Source organism: Phascolarctos cinereus, unplaced genomic scaffold, assembly GCF_003287225.1.
Source record: "Phascolarctos cinereus isolate Bilbo 61053 unplaced genomic scaffold, phaCin_HiC Scaffold_4;HRSCAF=312, whole genome shotgun sequence".
NCBI classification, from domain to species: Eukaryota; Metazoa; Chordata; class Mammalia; order Diprotodontia; family Phascolarctidae; genus Phascolarctos; species Phascolarctos cinereus.
Window position 1 is genome coordinate 543,045,872 of NW_027555847.1, and position 6,647 is coordinate 543,052,518.

General features: G+C 36.9%; 1 pseudogene; it reads right to left on the minus strand.

Annotated features, from left to right (window-relative positions):
* Positions 1-571: 571 nt before the first annotated feature.
* LOC110208677 (ubiquitin-conjugating enzyme E2 C pseudogene) lies at positions 572-994 on the minus strand (annotated as a pseudogene).
* Between the last annotated feature and the right edge of the window lie 5,653 nt (positions 995-6,647).

Sequence of the window (6,647 nt, forward strand, 5' to 3'; positions counted from 1 at the left end):
TTTTCATTTCTTTTATTTAACTGAATTGCTATACAGGCAGGTATACGTCATAGTCCATAGAGCCATATACCTGGAGTTAGGGAAAAGTTAGTTTCAAACTGGCCTCAGGTACTTTATTAGTTAATTGACCCAAGGCAAGTCTCTTAACCTGTGTCTACCACAGTTTTCTTATTTGTAAAACTGGAGATAATAATAGTACCTAACTCTTATGGTTGTTTTGAGTATCAAATGAGATAGTTATAAAGTACTTTGCAAACCTTACAGAACTATACAAATGCAAACTTCTGCCACTACTGCATCTACTTTTGCTACTTGCATTTCTAGAACTTCTTCTTGTTACTTATCCTTCATTCTTTTTAAAAACAGTAACAACAACAATAAAACTTCATTTATTTATACATTAATGTTGAGAGCTGGACTAGAATTTAAGAAAAAAAAAGAGAAGAAAAAGAAAACAGTCTATGAAACAGAGTCCTGTACAGAAAAGAGGAGAAGACAGGTTATGAGGAAGGGAAAAAGACACACATACACATACACACAAGATGAAGGAAGGTAGGCTGGGCAGCCAGGGTCAGGGTTCCTGGGTAGTCACTTGCTTCATGTAGGTTTCCAGCAGATACTTTTTAAAGGCTGTGGGATTTGTCCAAAGTTCAGCAGCACGTGCGTTCAATGAGCTGTCAATGTTAGGTTCTCCCAGTAGGCTCTGGATAGATAGCAGGATGGTCCTGACATCATACAAAGCTGACCACTTGTCCTTGAGGATGTCCAAACAGATGTTGCATTGGGTGCCCACATTAGGATGGTAACACGGTGTGACAAATTTCACAGTGGGAGCATTATATGGGTAGCCACTGGGGAATTCCAGGGAGAGCTTACACCTTAGGTCTTTATATACTGTCCCAGCTGCCCCATGGATAGTCCCAACCCACTTGAAGAGATTTTCTGACTCTGGGAAACCAGAAATTCCTTCATCTCCAGGCATCATTAGGGTCATCAATTCATTAATTCCTGCTATAACTGCTTGCCTACAGACCCTTATGGGCGTCTGCAGCACTGGCAGTGGCTGGCTGGGTTGCGGTTCTGTGAAGCCATGGGGGACTGGAGAAAAAGGAAGAGACTCCCAGGTGGCAACTGCTGTCCTTCATTCTTATACTCTCTCTCTCTCTCTCTCTCTCTCTCTCTCTCTCTCTCTCTCTCTCTCTCTCTCTCTCTTTTTGAGGCAATTGGGGTTAAGTGACTTGCCCAGAGTCACACAGCTAGTGAGTGTTACATGTCTGAGGCTGGATATGAACTCAGGTCCTCCTGACTCCAGGGCAGGTGCTCTATCCACTATGCCACCTAGCTGTCCCTACTATCCTTCATTCTCGAGGTCAGGACTGTGATAACCAAGAGGTATTGCCAAGACAGATAAGTGAATTCAATTTAAGTGAGAGAGGGTTGTGCAAAATCACCATCCTAACTTTCTTCTCTGAAGCCATCTGGGTCCAGTGGCAAGATATACATCAGGATGATTAGAGATGACCCTATATCAAATAACAATGGGAAAGAGGCCATCATTTTACTTGGAAAGCTTCAAGTGTTTCTACATCACATAAACTATTAGCTTTTGGTTTTGACATTTCAAAGGATTATGCCACAGAGTACATAATAGTCAAGAGTCATGGAAAATTATATTGGAAACATGATTTTTACTATGCATAAAAGCCAGAAAACTGACTCTCCAATTAAAGGAGCATAGAATTTTTTTAGATGGGAAAACATATATAGATATGAAATAGAAAAATGGAAAACTGCTGGTTAACATAATTAACATTTGTAATTGATGGATAGAAAAGGATACAACTGAAAAGGTGTTTTGAAATGTTTATCCCAACAAAGCAATTTGTTACTTTTACAATTTAAGACACCAGGAATCCTAACAAAATAACAATAATAAATGAATAATTTATTATGAATAAACATACAGAATGAATGAACAACAGAGCAGGCTACCCTACTGCATTTACTAGGTGCTCTTTCCCCCATCAACCACCATGTTCCGGTGTCAGGGCTGCATAAACCACCCATGGACTTACAAAATAACTCAGCTTCACCATCCCTTCCTCCCAGTGACTGAAAACCAAAAAAAGTAGAAACTTACTAAAGCAGTGTGTCAGTCCTCTATGCTGGAAGGGAGAACTGAGAACAAAGAGAACTTGGGCAGGGATATATATGTGCACGTGTGTGTCTGTGTTTCTCTCTGTGTGTGCTTGCCTTGCATAGCTCTTAAGCAGGCATGAGGGAAAGGGAAGGGAAACAAATATTTACCAAGTACCTACTGTGTGCTAAATGTGCTAAATGATTTATAAATATTATTTGTTGTTTAGTCATTTTCCATCATATTTGATTCTTTATGACCCCTTTTAGGGATTTTTTTTTGGCAAAGATACTGGAGTGGTTTGTCATTTGTCATCACTTTCTATTTTACAGATAAGGAAAATGAGGCAAACAGATCTAAGTGACTTACTCAGGTTCACATTGTAAGTGTCTCAGGCCGCATTTGAACTCAGGTCTTCCCTGATTCCAGATCTAGGACTCTGTCCATTTTATCACCTAGCTACCCATACATATTATATAATTGAGAAAAGGTCAAAGCATCCACCTGGAGCCAGTTCTGTCCCACCAGAAGTCACTTGTGGCAGAGTGTAATTCCTGCGGAACATGAATTACCCAGCATGAAAGAAGGATGAGACAGCTTTGAGGTCCAGTTACGAGGGAAACTGCCATCAGAGGAAAGCATCAGAAAGTGAGCAATAGGGGAATATAGTGGTGGAGGGGAAGACTAAAATTGTCACAGGAGGAAGAAAACTCAATTAAAAACATTAAGCATAAAGAAGTAAACAGGAAAGGTGTTACTAATAGAAGGAAATATGGCCTCCAGAATAGCCAAAAGAGTTCAGACATCAATTGACAAATATTGCAAAACAAAGAAAGATGAATCAAGAGCTACTGAGATACAGGATTCTATGGATTCTCAAGAGAGTATGGAACCAGAGCAGAATGTTTCTAAATGATCTAGAAGGCAAATAAGAATTATGATAACATAATTTAAGGCTACATGGTAGAAATAATTGGCAAGCCTTGCCAAAAAAAATCAGAGATAATAACTGATTAGGAATGCAAATGCTTAAAATTAAAGGACAATCAGGAAGAAGAAAAACAAAAAGCAATGATGTTTAAAGAAAATGTGATATCCAGGCAAGCAAAATATACTGACTTTGAAGATAAGATATATAAAAATAAATTCAGGATTACAGAAAAAAAACTTAACCCTATTTCTCAAAAAATAATGCAAGAAAATTGCCTCGAATTTCTTTTAAAAAAAAAACTGAAAAAAATGCCAATTGAAAAAATCCACAAACAGCTTCAGGGGCAAGGTTGGAGAAGACATGCTGCAAATTCCAAGACACAGTGGTTATATTTAATAATTCCAATAACAAGCAGCACATTCTATAAACAGTCATGAGAAACAACTTCATATATAAAGAAAAGGAAAATCTAATAATACAAAAAGTATATTGCACCCATCAAAAAAAGAATGGAGAGAAAAATGAAATGTTCTAGAGAGCAAAGAAGCTCAAGATCCTATCCATGGTGTATACCTAGAAAGAAAACCAGGTGTGAATATTTTTTCCCCTTTAAAATACTTCATACAACAGATAACCAAGAAAAATCAACAAATATAGCAACCAAGGACAACTACAAAATAACAACAGAAAATTGTTAATAGATATATCTCTGAAAGTACATAAGAAAACAAAGGTAAAAGTACAAATAAAATATAGGTGATAGTAGAGAAACAGTCCAAAATTTCATGACTTAAGCCTTATAATAGCCCTTTTATAAATGATTTTATTTTTGTGGGATTAAGTTATAGAATGGAAGGATGTATAAAGGGCAGGGGAAGGGAAGAAGTTAGAGAAGAATATGTGATATAACCTAATGAAGTGAAAGGCTAACAACAAAGGGGGGCAAAAAACTGCAGTAGTCTCAGAAAGAAGGGAACCTAGAGTGGAATAGGAGAGAAAGGGAAGAGAAGAATTGAAAAGGGGGGAAAAAAGGGAGAAATCTTGTTTTAGTAGTAGAAGGGGATATTATTGATTTACATTCCCATAGGAAAAGAGAAATATTCTATAAAGGCAGATCATGATTTTCCAGTGAAAAGGAAATCCCCCTCACAGTTCCAAGGCAGAAGAGAGTGCTTGTGGTCACTCATACACCAGAATACAGGTCAGGAAAGAGGTAAACACCTCTCCTTTGATCATATATCACCTTGGGAGAACTGAAAATTTACAGGTCCCTAAAAGTACTTCTGAAAATAGCTGCACAAAACCCCTGAAGCTTGGAACAGTATACCCTCCAAGTAATTGGCTGTGAACATAAGGAAAGCACAAAAACACTCAGATTATAGAATCATACTTTGGTGACAAAGAAGATCAAAACATACAACCAGAAGAAGAAAACAAAGAGAAAGCTCCTACGTCCAAAACCTCCAAGAAAAATATGAAGCAGTCTCAGTCTGTGGAAGAGCTCAAAAAGGATTTTGAAAAGTAAGTAAAAGAAATAGCGGAAAAATTGGGAAGAGAAATGAGTGAAGCAAGAAAATCATGAAAAATGAATCAACAGCTTGCTAAAGGAGACCTAAAAAATACTGAAGAAAATAACACCTTAAAAATAGGCTAACCCAAATGGCAAAAGAGATCCAAAAAGCCAATGAGGAGAAGAATGCCTTAAAAACCAGAATTGGCCAAATGGAAAAGGAAGTCCGAAAGCTCACTGAAGAAAATAATTTCTTAAAAATTAGAATGGATCAAATGGAAGCTAATGACTCTTTGAGAAATCAAGAAATTATAAAACAAAAGGAAAAGAATAAAAAAAAACTGACCTGGAAAATAGATACAGGGGAGATAATTTAAAAATTATTGAACTACCTGAAAGCCATGATAAAAAAAAAAGAGCCTAGACATTATGTCTCAAGAAATTATCAAGGAAACCTGCCCTGATATTGTAGAATCAGAGAGTAAAATAGAAATGCAAGGAATCCACCAGTCACCTCCTGAAAGTGATCCCCAAAGGAAAACTCCTAGGAATATTATAGCCAAATTCCAGAGTTCCAAGGTCAAGGAGAAAATATTGGAAGCAAGCAGAAAGAAACAATTCAAGTACGGTAGGACTGGAAGGCTTGAAATATGATATTCTGAAGGTCAAAGAAACTAGGTTTAAAACCAAGAATCACCTAACCAGCAAAACTAAGTATAATCTTTCAGGGGAAAAGATAGATATTCAATGAAATAGAGTACATTCAAGCATTCTTGATAAAAAGACCAGAGCTGAATAGAAAATTTGACTTTCAAATAAAAGGCTCAAGAGTAGCAAGAAAAGGTAAACATTAAAGAGAAGTCATAAGGGATTTATTAAAGTTGAACTGTTTACATTTCTACATGGAAAGATGATATTTGTAACTCATAACACCTTTCTCAGTATTAGGGTACTTAGAGGGAAAAAATATGTATACACAAACACACACACACAGAGGGCACAGGATGAGTTGAAGATGAAGGGATGATATCTAAAAAATAAAATTAAGGAGTGAGAGTATTATACTGAGAGAAGGAGAGGTAGAATGGGGGTTAATTATCTAACATAAAACAGACAAGTAAAAGCTCTTACAGTGGAGGGGAAGTGGGGGAAGGTGAGAGGAAATGAGTGAATCTTACTCTCATTGGATTTGACTTAAGGAGGGAATAACATACACACTTGATTGGGAATGGAAACCTATCTTACCCTACAGGAAAATAGGGGTTAAGGGGATAAGAGAGGGGAGGATGATTGAAGGGAGGGCAGATTGGGGGAGGGGGACAATCAGAAGAAAGCACTTTTGTGGAGGGACAGGGTCAAAGAAGAGAATAAACTAAATGGGAGGTGGTATAGGATGAAGGAAAATAGTTTTTCACAACATGAATATTATGGAAGTGTTTTGCATGACTAAACATGTATGGCCTGTTGCTTTCCTTCTCAATGTGGGTGGGGAGAGTGGGGAGAGAGGAAGTAAGAGAATTTGGAACCTATCCTGCCCTACAAGAAAATAGAAGGGGAAGGGAATAAGAGAAGGTGGGGTGGATAGAAGGGTGGGCAGATTAAGGGAAAGGGTATCCAAAATGCATGCCATATTAAGGTGAGGGAAGGGGAGAGATGGGAAGAAAATTTGGAACTCAAAATCTAGTGGAGTTGAATGTTGAAAACTAAAAATAAGTAAATTAATGAATCTCAAAAAATACTCAAGAAAAATAAAGTAAAAAAGAAATTTCCATCATTTCAAAAAAATATACAAAATATATATTTTTAAATGATGCATCTTAAATTTAATAATTTATTGCAAATTTGTGGGGTTTTTCCTGCATTGAAATTTTGATAATGTAATATTGTGTCATGTAACTATATAGCATCATATTATAAACATGTCATTACACACACATATTCCTGCTGATGCATGCTGGATTTCCCCATAATACACGGTGCACTCACCTGCCAACAATTGCTGGTTAAGACTTATTGCTGGACTTGACCATTGATCGATTATAAATTGCATTTTGTGTGTTTATTTGGAA